This window comes from Limulus polyphemus, unplaced genomic scaffold (genome assembly GCF_000517525.1).
Source record: "Limulus polyphemus unplaced genomic scaffold, Limulus_polyphemus-2.1.2 Scaffold183, whole genome shotgun sequence".
In the NCBI taxonomy this organism is placed as follows: domain Eukaryota; kingdom Metazoa; phylum Arthropoda; class Merostomata; order Xiphosura; family Limulidae; genus Limulus; species Limulus polyphemus.
This window is the reverse complement of record NW_013665793.1, coordinates 815,344-829,475: the sequence shown is the minus strand read 5'-3', so window position 1 is coordinate 829,475 and position 14,132 is coordinate 815,344.

Here is a 14,132-nt window from a genome sequence, read left to right as displayed (position 1 = left end):
TTTTTTGGGGAGTGGTTAATGAAAGTGTTCCAAAGCGCGACATTAATTTCTTGACGACCTAATATAAAGTATTTTTACTTCCTGAGCATTTTATTACTCTATTTAATCAATTTAAAATAACAGCTTTGTACATTTAACTCTACAAATATGCAGAGTTTCGTATAATTTACTTATAAACATGCTAACAAAGTGATAAAAATACTATCTGTTTATTTGCCTCTCGCTAATTTCGTATGTGATATCCACGGACTTTTTGTATCACATGTATTAGTGATTTTCATCACAGATACAATGAATCCTGTTTGTTTGTTTGTCCTCCAACTCCCCCTATAATTTAATCAACTAGGGATGGTTTATAATGTGTCGAAAAGTTATTTCTATTTCAAAATGAATACATTTCATAGTTCCAGTGCTTGATAAATACAGATCATTCAGTGAAGGTGACCACCAGTGGTATTGATGGGGTTTCTCCAGTTCCTCTTTCATTAGGTAGGTTAAACATACAGTCTGTGAACTTTCAATCATAAGTGGCATAATTAGGACAAAAACAGAAACGCTATTCATAATAATAAATGATTAAAACATTAATACTACAAATGCAATTAGTTTTCCAACCCGACCAATTATTTCAGTGATTTCTTTTTCACACATTATTTACACACTTTCAAGATGGACACACTTATATTAAGTTTGTTTGTTTTTAAGTTAAGCACAAAGCTACACAACGGGCTATCTGTGCTCTGCCCACTACAGGTATCGAAACCTGGTTTCTAGCGTTGTAAGTCCACGGACATGTCGCTGTATCACTGGGGGGCATTTACATTAAATGAAATATTTTAAATTCACATGTTACTTATTGCTTTTTGATTAACAAAAATGAAATAGAAAATAATGTGTTGTTCAAGCCCAGTGGACATGAATAACTTTATTCTTATGTACTTTTAGTATTTATATTACCACTGGCATATTTCTAAAAAACAACAACAAAAAAAAAACAATTTTCATAAATCTCTCATCGTGCATCGTACGTGCACATCTAGCAATACTCAACAAACGTTTTTTAAATTATTATTACCAGTCAGTATTCTTGGTTTCCATCTTTAACAATATAGCACGGATAACCCATTGTGTAGCTTTGTGCTTAATTACAAACAAACAAACAAAATTTAACACTTCTAAATATATAGTGTACATTATGTAATAAAAGTGACATATTTAATCACACAGTAATTATTTGGATATTTAAAACTAGCACGTCTTGTGTAAAGATAAAGAGAAACTGAATCTCATCTTGCGAATAAGAAAAATAACTTGATTTCTTTAAAATCCGTAAAAATTACAGATTAAAACAAGCGGATAATTTCCCCAAAGAAACAAGCATATATTTGACCACCGACTTATATCCACCCCCAAATTATATGGTACTGGGATTCCCAATATTGCCAATAATTCTCTGAAGAAGGTCATGCTTTTTACGAGACATACAGCCATGGGTTCAACAGAGAAAGAAGTGGGCGTAGCCTTACTAGTCGCCAGAATTTACAATACGTCGACATAAGCCTGTCAGTGATTGGATAGTCACGTCTTCTGCGCCGTAAGGGAGCTCGTCGTCGACTTTATGGTTGTCTGATTTCTAGAAGGACGACAAAAAACAAGGCGAATGAACAAGTCAAACAGGTAAAGCTAGCTGTTTCGGGAATATTTATGGCTGTCACTGGTCATGAAAACCATCTAATCACAGCAAGTTGGACCGAATTGAAAACGGCCTGCTTAGGGACAAGCGGCCCAACCCAAGAATGGTATACAGCTATTCCGGTAATGGATGCCATCGGGAAATTTTAAAGATCTCGCATTCCAACCACAAGTTAATATACAGCTAAGATGTCTATCTTGATTTCACCTAAAAACAACAAAGAAGACAGCGAAACTTGGTTTGTAATTATCATGCTTTAATGTTACAATAAGCAGAAAGCAAAACAGTCAAGCCTTATCTCAACCGTGTATATTTTCATTATATATCAACGAACCGAACGACGTGAAAGGTTATCATGCTCTGCTGAGCAGGAATGCCTTTACAATAGTTCGTAAAACGTCGTTTATCAATTATTAGAATAACTTCTTTACGACTGTACAAAGCGCTTGGAGATTCTATAAGATAAGTGACTATATAAAGATGTGTAGGTATAGATATGCTATATATATATATAAATGATTTTACTCACTATCCACGCGGAGAAAAGCTAAACCGACACGAGTGTTCATTTTTTTTTGTACCTGAATAATTATACGGATTGTTTTTTGTTTTATGCCACTCCCACAGTAGCTGCAATGTTCTGAGTTTGGTTATTCTTGTAAAATATCTTTTATCTCGAACGTTTCTTAGAGATTACAGGATATATTATTTCTGAATTTTGTTAGTTTCACTATAGTATGTGAAATATTCTTACCTTCGGGAAGTAATAACAATACGAAAACCTTCAAAATCTTCAAAGTCCCACTGCGTTGTAACATATGTTACAGTATAGCAGTTAGAAATATACTTATAATTGTAACAGATGTTGCATTGTAAGTGAGTTTCTCTCGGGATTAAACATTACATCGATGTTCAATGGTCTGCGAGAATAAACTTAAAATATTCAATTCGTCTCTAAAATGTTTTACATAAGAAACATTTCCTCGAAAACGAGGATAGCTGTTATTTTCATGTCTACGAAAAATATTGATTGTCTTGATTTAACAATTTAAATTATAAGATTTTCTAGATATTGTTTAAAATCTCATTAAAGAATCTAATTTTAATTTCAGACCCTTCGATACAACTCCTTTCAGTGATGTCATTCTCTACGTATACTAATTGTTTATTTTAGCCATGTCTTAGAGGCTGTATAATACTAATGTGAAGGTAAAACATACCTGGGTTGTAGTTAATACTGTTTTCGAGCTGAAGAAAACAAATTCAATAAATACCATTAATTTTCACCCACTATATATATATATATATATATACCAATAAAACAAGATCTCAGTTTTGACGAAACATTTGGTATTTATTTGTTTGTTGTTTTAATTTACCATTCAGTTAATTGTCTAACACATTTTAAAGTGAACCTTGGATTCTGGTTAGGCTTAACGCTATATCACTGTTACTGGTGTAATGAACATACTTTCTCTGATACGACAGAAAACAACAACAACAAATATGTATATCATATGTATATTAAACCATAGATTTCCAAAGTTCTGTGTTTAACATTCACATTACTTTCACAATACCTTTCGCTTTTCATCTTATTCTTATCTTTAATATTTAAAAACTGTTTTTTCTATCTAGTGTTTTTGTTATTGAAGATAAGACCTCCCATAATATAAAAGTGAAGGCAAACGTTGATCTGGCGTATTCTATAGTCTGCCATGAATACCACAGGCTTCCTATCTTGTAAGCGGTCATTATATACTTTCTAAACGGTATTTAACGACTGGTTGACAAAAACAAAGGCATTGTTATACTTTATAATGTTCTGACAGTCTACAGAGAGTTTTAAAACACTATGAGGCCTTGAAGCAATAGCTTCTATATGACATCTATTAAGTGAATAAAAAAAAAACATTTTCTTTGCCGAATAAGTGAAAGTCCCACATCAAGTAAGTCTCACAACATACTGAAATACCAAACCAAAGTCTTAATGGGTAATTCTGTACCCACAGAAACATAGAGATGTTGGAAAAATAACGGAAACAGCTTTTAATTTCGTTTTATTTATTAATATGTAGTTTACCCACTGCCAGTAGACAATACAGCAGTAACATGATGTGGCATTAGTACAACAATGTGTTGTGCATCAAGAAATTATATTTTTTACTGATTGTTGATCAACGTTTCTACTGATTGTTGAAGTGATGATAGTGTTGGAAATCTGCTTCGAGTCTTGGCTCGATAACATAAATCTCGTGATAGTGGTGGCCAGCCGAAACTCACCATTGTGTTATTTGAAACAATCTTTAACAATTTCATCAGTATGAATTGGTCCACTGAAACACTCTTTAGAATAACTCGCTCATCATAGGTTTGCAACAAGGTTTAAGAAATCAGTTTACTTTTCAGGTGGGATACTAAACTCTAAACTGCTAAAAAAAACCAATACCAATACCATCGCTGAACCTTGACCTTACTTGTTAACTGATGGCAAAAAACATTCAGAGCTGTAAGCTTTTTTTTGGTCTCAGTCACTCATAAAAACAATTGATTGGAAAAGTATAAAAGATGATTCATCTAACCACACCACATTTTCCCATTGATCTATGGACCAGTTTTTACATTCTAGACGCCCGGCATGGCCAGGTGGTTAGGGCGCTCGACTCGCAATCTGAGGGTCATAGGTTCGAATCCTCGTCAAACCAAACATGCTCGCCCTTTCAGCCGTGGGGGCGTTATAAAGTGATGGTCAATCCCACTATTCGTTGGTAAAAGAGTAGCTCAGGAGTTGACGGTGGGTGGTGATGACTAGCTGCCTTCCCTCTAGTCTTACACTGCTAAATTAGGGACGGCTAGCGCAGATAGCCCTCATGTAACTTTGCGCGAAATTCAAACCAGAACCCAAACACTCTAGATATCCTTTTACTCTAGCTTATGAGAGGTTTATGAGTGGTAGACTTACCATGGTAATCCATTTTATTTAGTTCCCTTCGAGTTGTTTTGACAGATGTTGGGTGTTGTGGGCTACATTCTAAAGTTCGGTTATGCACATACTTTTGACGTTGTAGTCTCTTGTTTTTGTCTCACTATTAGTGTTAATTCTCGTCTGTTACCATCTGTTATCGTATCTTTTCGACCACTGGTATGTGTTGCCTGATGTGATGGTTTTATTTTTCGATATCCACGATGACTAGATACACTAGAGAGAAAGCAGCCGGTCAGCATCACCCACCGCCAACTTGTGTGCTACTCTCTATCAAGAAACAGTGGGATTGACAGTAACATTATAACTACCCCACTGGTGAAAGGACGAGCATGTTCAGTGATGAGATTCGAACCTGCGACCCACAGCATGCGAGTCGAGTGCCATAACAACCAGCGCATGCCAGACCGATATCACTTTTGACACTGTTTCTCGAGAATTATTCATTATTTTAGGTATCCGTGTGTCTGAGACTCCAGATAGACGCTCAACAACAATCAAAGACTCTTTGGAAATCTGACAGACATTTTTAACTTGACAGTTTCAGAACTTTTCTCTGGTAAAAACAATAATATACTGTTCATACGCAGACAACTTCGATAATGTAAACTAATTTAATACACAGTTACATTACCAAATGGTTACATTTCTTACCTCTTAGGGACACCATAATTTGGAGATAAAAATAACGAGGCGTTTCCATGACTTTGTCCAATCATTGTACTTAAAAATGTCTAACAAAAATATTGTTAATACGTTTGATGCATAGAATAACTAATATTTCCATAATAAAACGTATTTGTCAAAATATACATTTTGTTACAATAGACTATTGCCCAGAAAACTGCCATCATTGAAGGTCTAGTCTTGAAAAAATAACATATCTATTTCTTTTCATACATTCGATAATATAGTGATTAAAAATGATATTTTACCATCAGTGTTCAAGAAACTGGTGATATAACTAACTTCTCGAATATTAACATTCCTGTCGTATCCCAGGTGGCCTGATGAGACCTGGTATTCCGCGAAAGGCCTCGTCGGCATTGGATGTATCAGATATAGTGTAATTAATATGTTATTAAATTATTCCTTATTTTCTTTCATAAGTTCTTATAAATAATAGCAGAAATAAAAGTATTTTGTTTTAATCATTTTAATGCAAAGAATGTCCACTAGTTATAGAGAAGATTTTGAGCCGCCATATGGCCAGGTGTGGTTAAGTTGATAAGGAAATACTTTGAGTTCTCATTCCCCAGGTAAGATGGTTTTAAAATGACCATCGTTTTGATCTCTATATTTTCAGAACCTCATCATAGCTCATGGAAGATTCATTACCATCTATATTCCACCAAAATATGTCTCAATCAAATTTATATAGGCCATTAAACCCACTATGACAAACTAACCTAAACGTCTACATTATAAAACAGTAATTATCTTTAATATATTTTTATATGTTATATACTGCCGTTCTGACACGGAGGTGTCTAACATAGCCACTAAACACTGTCTTGTGCTTCTAGGTTCACTCAAGGTGGGTTCTATTTCTTTACTACGGTAAATATGAGTATAACTAGAAGCATATAACTTAGAAAATTGTCTTGGACGCACATGAATTGTAAAGAACTCAAATAGGTTGTAATGCCTAAGTTTTCTTCCGTTCCGAAACATAAACGCATTACCATCGTGTGCCACAGTAAAAGGATCTGCCTACTGCGTCCTTCCTCATGGAGAATCGCGTAATGTAAATATTAAGAGTCATAAACCAAAAATAATTACTCCTTTTTTATTCTTAACAAGCGTAAAACGCTCGTGGGTTATTTTTCATTGCTCGTTTCTGGCTCAATTTCGAAGGTTTGTTAGTGATATTATTTCTCTGTCAGCTGAAATAGAGAAAAGTAAAACGCCCCTAACAAAGTTGGTGTTTCAGTGCTCAAGCTGGGGACGTGAAAAGTGTCTACATTATACCATTATGTAGGTTTATGGGAGTTTGTAGTTCGACAGTAAGCCATCGGCGTGTATGAAATGACGAACATTTTCATAGAACAAAGACTTTACGACCTCGTCCCACCCGTCTTTGTAAAAATAACTAATCATATGATTGGTCAAAAAGCTAGAAAGTGGAGTATAGTTAAAAGAAATTCATCATAAGGGTGAAAATGTGATGTTGAATAACTTGTAGTGTTCCAAGGTTTATAAGTATCCAGACACGAGAATAGAGGTTGCATATGAACACGTTCAAAATGACTCTCTAGTGTCGTATCTAAATAAGTAACGGGTCTCCGCCTGTTTGGTGTGCAGTAGGAAATTAATTAACTCATCTACTCAGTGCTTTATGACTAGTGCAAAGAAATTCCTGTAATACGTTACAATGTAATTTATGTGTTCCCAGGAAGGTACCGGACAAAATATTTTACATTCTTTACGCCATGTTTAGACGATAGAGATGTGCAACGTATTTTAACTGAAGTGCTTGATAAGGGGATATGGTGACTACTACATATTTTATAGTGTGTAAGCGGTTCTTGTGGTTGTGCAATGGTCTCAAGGTTCTTCGTGAGAAAGTGTAATATAATAAAATGTTGCTCGTTTGGAGTGTTAAATTAAACCTAAAATACACAGATATCTATAGGTTTTAGGCATTAAAAATAACACATCGTTGATAAAGTAGAGTGTGAAACGTCTTCTTACTTGTGTAACATCTACTTCACAACGAAGAAAATCCCATAAGGTAACATACGGAAAAGTTGTGAAAGTCTTCCGAAAACGACATGATCAGTGTTTAAACAGGTAAACGATACTTAAAATTATCGTCGATAAAGTAGAGTGTGAAACGTCTTCTTACTTGTGTAACATCTACTTCACAACGAAGAAAATCCCATAAGGTAACATACGGAAAAGTTGTGAAAGTCTTCCGAAAACGACATGGTCAGTGTTTAAACAGGTAAACGATACTTAAAATTAGAACATAAACGCCTATATGTTGTGGATAATTTTATAAATGAAAGTGTGTTTTAGGTAGAATCCAATAATAACAATGTACATTGTGTTCTTCATTTCATACCTCTATTTATGGAATAACTGTACTTTATAATATCTGAAGCTCTGTTGTGGCTAGAACCCAATAAAAACTATACAACGTGTTCTTCATTTCTTATCTGAATGTACGGAATAACAGTACTTTATAATATTTGAAGCTCTGTTGTAGCTGGAACCCAATAACAACAATATACAACGTGTTTGTTATTTCATATCTGTATTTATGGAATAACAATACTTTATAATAACTGAAGCTTTGTTGTAACTAGAACCCAATAACAACATTATACAACGTCTTTCTTATTTCATATCTGTATTTATGAAATAACAATACTTTATAATATTTGAAGCTTTGTTGCAACTAGAACCCAATAACAACAATATATAACGTGTTCTTCATTTGTTATCTATATGTACGGAATAACAATATTTTATAATATCTGAAGCTCTGTTGTAGCTAGAATCTAATAACAACAATATACAACGTGTTTGTTATTTCATATCTATATTGATGTAATATCAATACTTTATAATATCTGAAGCTCTGTTGTAGCTAGAACCCAATAACAACAATATACAACGTGTTTGTTATTTCATATATATATTTATGTAATAACAATACTTTATAATATCTGAAGCTGCGTTGTAGCTGGATCCCAATAACAAAAATGTAAAATGTTTTCTTCATTTCATATCTGGAATTGTAGAACAATAATAGTTTCACAACAGCAGCCTGCTGTGTGGAATTCCATTTTCTAAATTACAGATATGCGTTACACTTAGTTTTCTATTACAGATATCAACCGCAAAGTTAGTGCTATGTTTTAAACTGAAATTTGTCTACAGAAAGAGAGACTTAATATTTCTTATAGAAACAGCCCATTTTTGAAATGTTATGATAAAAAATTCCTATAATGGGAGAACCGTTTAACAATTAGATATTATTTTATTTGTCGTATGTTTTAATCGTTTTTATGCTTATAGTGTACCGTTCGTGTATAAAATATAAAAATTCGAAAAACTTGATCATGTATAGATATTGTGGCAATAATTACTAGTCTAAAATCTCTTTTCACTAACCTGACCATTATAGTATAAGTTCTTGAAAAAGTCTGATATAAGATATGTGTCCATGTATTTAAATGACAGAATGGTCATCAAATTGGAATTGGACGGCAGTGCATAATGTTATCTACAGTCCCATTGTTTCTGTACAGCAACAACACACAGGCAACCATGACACCCTTTGCTGCACTAACATCATGTACACCTATGTCTAAACAATAGGGAAGAATGATAAATATCGTTGTCAGCTTTATTTTCAAAACCTTACCTGTAGGAACATAACGTTAAACAACGTAAAACAGTTCTTTCCCTCGTTATGATTAACTTAAGTTATAGGTTTCAAAACTTTATATATGATCAGTTATATCTGTCAGATACATGTACTATACCTCCTCAATATGTTCATAATTGTACCAATAATAATTAAAATATGCACTTTAACCCATACTTTTTAACTAACTGTGCTGTCCAAATAGTCTGATTTAATAAATCAGTAAGTTTGGTGCTCATAAGGCTACCCTTTTCTCTCATTTGAAATATCTATAATTGAACTACGTTTCCAGCACAGATTGGGTTCGAATCCCAACGTCGAGCATGTTCGTTCTTTCAGCTTTGGGGGCGTTATAATACGACGGTCAATCCAGCTTTTCGTTGGTAAAAGATTAGTCCAAGAGTTGATAGTGGGTGTTATTAACTAGCTGCCTTCCACCTAGTTTTTCACTTATAAATTAGGGACGGTTAGCGTAGACAGCCCTCAAGTAGCTTTGCGCGAAATTCAACAAAACATACAAACAGTACAGCTTGTAAGTATTTCCAGAGTTACACTGCAAGTCTAAGATGAACAGTAAAGGTGTTACATATCAGTTGTTTTTATCTTGTTTTTCAAGTCAGTTGGTGGTTCTAAGAATTATCATGACACCTTTCTTCTCAATTGTCCTTATTACAAGCTCATATACTAATCATATGTCATAAACTCTTTAATGAAGACAATAATATATATATATATGGTGAATTCATGGTTAAATGTAAGGAATCTAACGCACAAATATTTTGTAAAATTGTTAGTTGAGCAAAAAGTTTTCGTCACCACTTTGATTACTATATCGACTTCTTTACTTATACAACTATATATATATATATATATGAAGCGTAATAACACAAGAAAAAAATCTAGAAAAATCTTGCCCCTATGTCAAACATAATGTGATTTGATAAAATACGGATGACATGCAAGGTTATATTTTTTATGAATAATTAAAATAAATAAATCGTATCACATGTTAAGTTTCTGGTATTGTTAGTAAATAAGGATTTTATCGAAGCAGACACATTTCCTATAAGCTTTATATGTAAATTTCTCCAATATATATATATATATACATGTATATATATATATAATTAATGTAAAACAGTCACAGCTTCAAGGAGAAACAGTTACAGTTTCAAGGGGAGACAGTAACAGTTTCCAGGAGAAACAGTTACAGTTTCAAGGGGAGACAGGTACAGTTTCAAGGGGAGACAGTTACAGTTTCAAGGGGAGACAGGTACAGTTTCAAGGGGAGACAGTTACAGTTTCAAGGGGAGACAGGTACAGTTTCAAGGGGTAACAACTACAGTTTCAATGGGAGACAGTTACAGTTTCCAGGAGAAACTTAAAGAATTGATACGTTAACGGATTTCCAAAGAATGGCAATTACTAAAATATATATATTTGTATAGAGAACATTAAAAGTAAGTGTATGTGAATGTATATATGTTTATATATGTGACTGCATGCAATATTTCATAACTTAAAGCGAATCCTTTCGTAAGGCTAGTATACTGCTGTACAAATATAGGAAGAGAAAAGTGACTCGGAACTTATGGAGTTGTCAAGTGAAACAAGCGCTTGTAGTTGACAACATCATACATACACTTACACCCTGGAGTAACGCTAGAGTTACTAAACATTTTATGTCATTCGAACACAAGTTATATATACACATATACACACACACATATATATATAACATAAATCTGTCACAGAACAGATATCTTAACTCGAATAAATCGCCACACATGCACGTTTTTCATATATTTTTTTTTCTTTTTTTTTTAGAAAACAGTTTAGAGAAGCTATAAACACGATCGTAAACGAAACAGAGAATTTTAAAATATTTGTTAACATAGTTTAATAAACTGTGTAGATCAACAGGTGGAGCTCCTAATACATGTTATACGTATTAAAGCATTGTTACAGGTACGAGAAAACCATACTACGAACTTTCATGTAAGAACGAAGAAGGACGAGTATCTTAAACTGAAAACCGTATGACTTGTACGGTTACCACCTGCTGTGTAACAAAAATGTCTTTATAATTTCATGGTGACGCTTAAACGGCCTTCATTTCTGATCCGTACATAACTTTTGAATCATCTCAAAATGAATGTATAGCGAAATAATAAAAACACGGGTCATCATTGTTTATTGATATATATATATATATATACAAACATAGGCCGTCATTGTTTGTTAATATGTATACAAACACGGGTCATCATTGTTTATTGATATATATATATATACAAATACGGGTCATCATTGTTTATTAATGTGTATACAAATACGAGTCTTATTGCCGGAGACAACTGTTGTTGGGTTCCCCGTAAAGTCGGCTACTCCGAATGTACGACCGTAGAGCTGTTTTAATGAGAAAACATCTAACCTGTATTTTGTGTACGTAAATTAGGTATGGATTTCTTAAAGGAAACATAAAAGATGAACCCATATAAACTGGAAGGGGAAATGAGAAAATTATAAGGAAAATATCTCATTCTTAACACAAACATTAGTCTCGCAAGTTAGATGTCGATTACTGTATGTGAGTGTTTCACGAGCAAATCAAACATGGCGGCTAGACAATGCATCACTAACTTCACATTATACATCATGAAGTTTTACAGTATTTAACATTAGGATTTTCAGTTCTTTGAACTTAACTAAATATTTTAATAAGTTTCGTACGCTTCGTGTGTTGGATGAAAAATGTTTAGAATACTATTGTTCAATACTTAATACAAGATTTGTTGGATGAAAAATATTTGGAATACTATAGATCAATACTTAATACCAAGTGTGTTGGATGAAAAATGTTTGGAATATTATTGCTCAATACTTAATACCAGTTGTGTTGGATGAAAAATGTTTGGAATATTATTGCTCAATACCTAATACCAGGTGTGTTGGATGAAAAATGTTTGGAATATTATTGGTCAATAACTAATACAAGGTGGAAGAGTGACCGTGTTAGAACAGTACTCAGACGACTACGTTATAAATGGTTGATCATTATTATATCAAAATATTGTAAACTTGCCATTCACGTGAGATTCGATTTGCACCGAGAATTACAGGTGTGCATTATGTTAAATTTGTTTAGTGTTAACATTTGATTAAATACGTGGTTTTGATATAGCATCGTGTGCTAAAAATATTTTTGTTGTTGTTACAAGACAGGTAAAAACATAAAATAAAAACATTTTCTGTAGCTTTCATGATAAAATAATAAAATCTTTATTCTACTTTGTTGTTCTAACTGTGATTTTTATACTGTACAGTAAGTGAGGCTATTCGATATAATTTCCCTTATTTTGAATAACGTTAAATAGGCTTAGCTATATTTTCGCATTTGTCTTTGAATTTGTTCTTTCATTTATGATGTTCTTTAAGCAGTTTATATTTTTACCCGAACGTTCTCACTCAGAAACTATATATCGACGTAACTGTAACATCATTGACACATCCTTCTATTTTCCACGTAACTGTAACATCATTGACGTATCCTTCTATTTTCCACGTAACTGTAACATCATTGACGTATCCTTCTATTTTCCACGTAACTGTAACATCATTGACGTATCCTTCTATTTTCCACGGAATTGTAACATCATTGACACATCCTTCTATTTGAGTAGATTAGATACAAGCACTTTTTTTCTAATATCTAGAACTTTAGCAGCTTCTAAGTTTATCTTTATAAAAACCAGATAGATAATAGTTGTACTTTTAGTCCTGCTGTCCTGCATAAAAAAATCAATCAAAAAATATGTACGCGTTTTGATAACAGTTGTGTCTGTTCTTACTTATGCATAATGAAAAAACACACGCGACAATGCAATTCAACTACACATACACACACATATGTATATATATATATATATGTAAGCCATTTGAAATAAAGTTCACCACGTGTTCTTGTAGATAACAAATTTCTATTCAACTCGTACATTCAGAATGTTTGGAAATGTAATTTTTATTCCGGGAGTGGGGACATGATATTTATATCAATAAAACTCAGCCAAATGATATTAAGATGTATCAACAATTATAGAAACCAGAGGACACATAAATTTTAGTGTACGTGTAGGATCATTTGTGATACTCAAATTCCTGGATACATGATATCTGTAGAAAGTACATGATATCTGTAGAAAGTACATGATATCTGTAGAAAGTACATGATATCTGAAGAAAGTACATGATATCTGTAGAAAGTACATGATATCTGTAGAAAGTACATGGTATCTGTAGAAAGTACATGATATCTGTAGAAAGTACATGGTATCTGTAGAAAGTACATGATATCTGTAGAAAGTACATGATATCTGTAGAAAGTACATGGTATCTGTAGAAAGTACATGATATCTGTAGAAAGTACATGGTATCTGTAGAAAGTACATGATATCTGTAGAAAGTACATGGTATCTGGAGAAAGTACATGATATCTGTAGAAAGCTTTACGATAAAGTTTTCGGTGGGCGAAAAACATGTAGGACTGAAAAAATAATATATATATGGGACAATAACCTCACTAAAAGTAGGTAGCATCAGAAAATGTAATATAAATAACAATTAAATATAAATACAAGCACCTTTGAAAAGTTTGTTTGTTTTTGGAATTTCGCGCAAAGCCACTCGAGAACTGTCAACGATAGCTTTCACTAATTTAAAAGTGAACGAAAGCAGCTAGTCAACACCACCATCCACTGTCAACCCTTGGGTTACTCTTTTACCAGCGCACGTTATAACGCTTCTCCGGCTGAAAGGTAGAGCATGTTCGGTGACAGGATTCGAACTCGCGACCCTAAGTTTGCGAGCCGTATGCCCTCAACCAACAGACCATGCCAGGCCACCGTCGGAAAGTGGACCACATTCTCTTAGAGGAGTATGTACATTTACGCTCGGATTTTTAGGGTTTTCATATAGATGGGTTAGATACTAATCGTGATTTATTTTTCTTCTCTACTAAAACTGTAATTTTGAAGAAGTAAGCAAAATAATGTTACTTATTTAAAAAGTGAGATAATTGA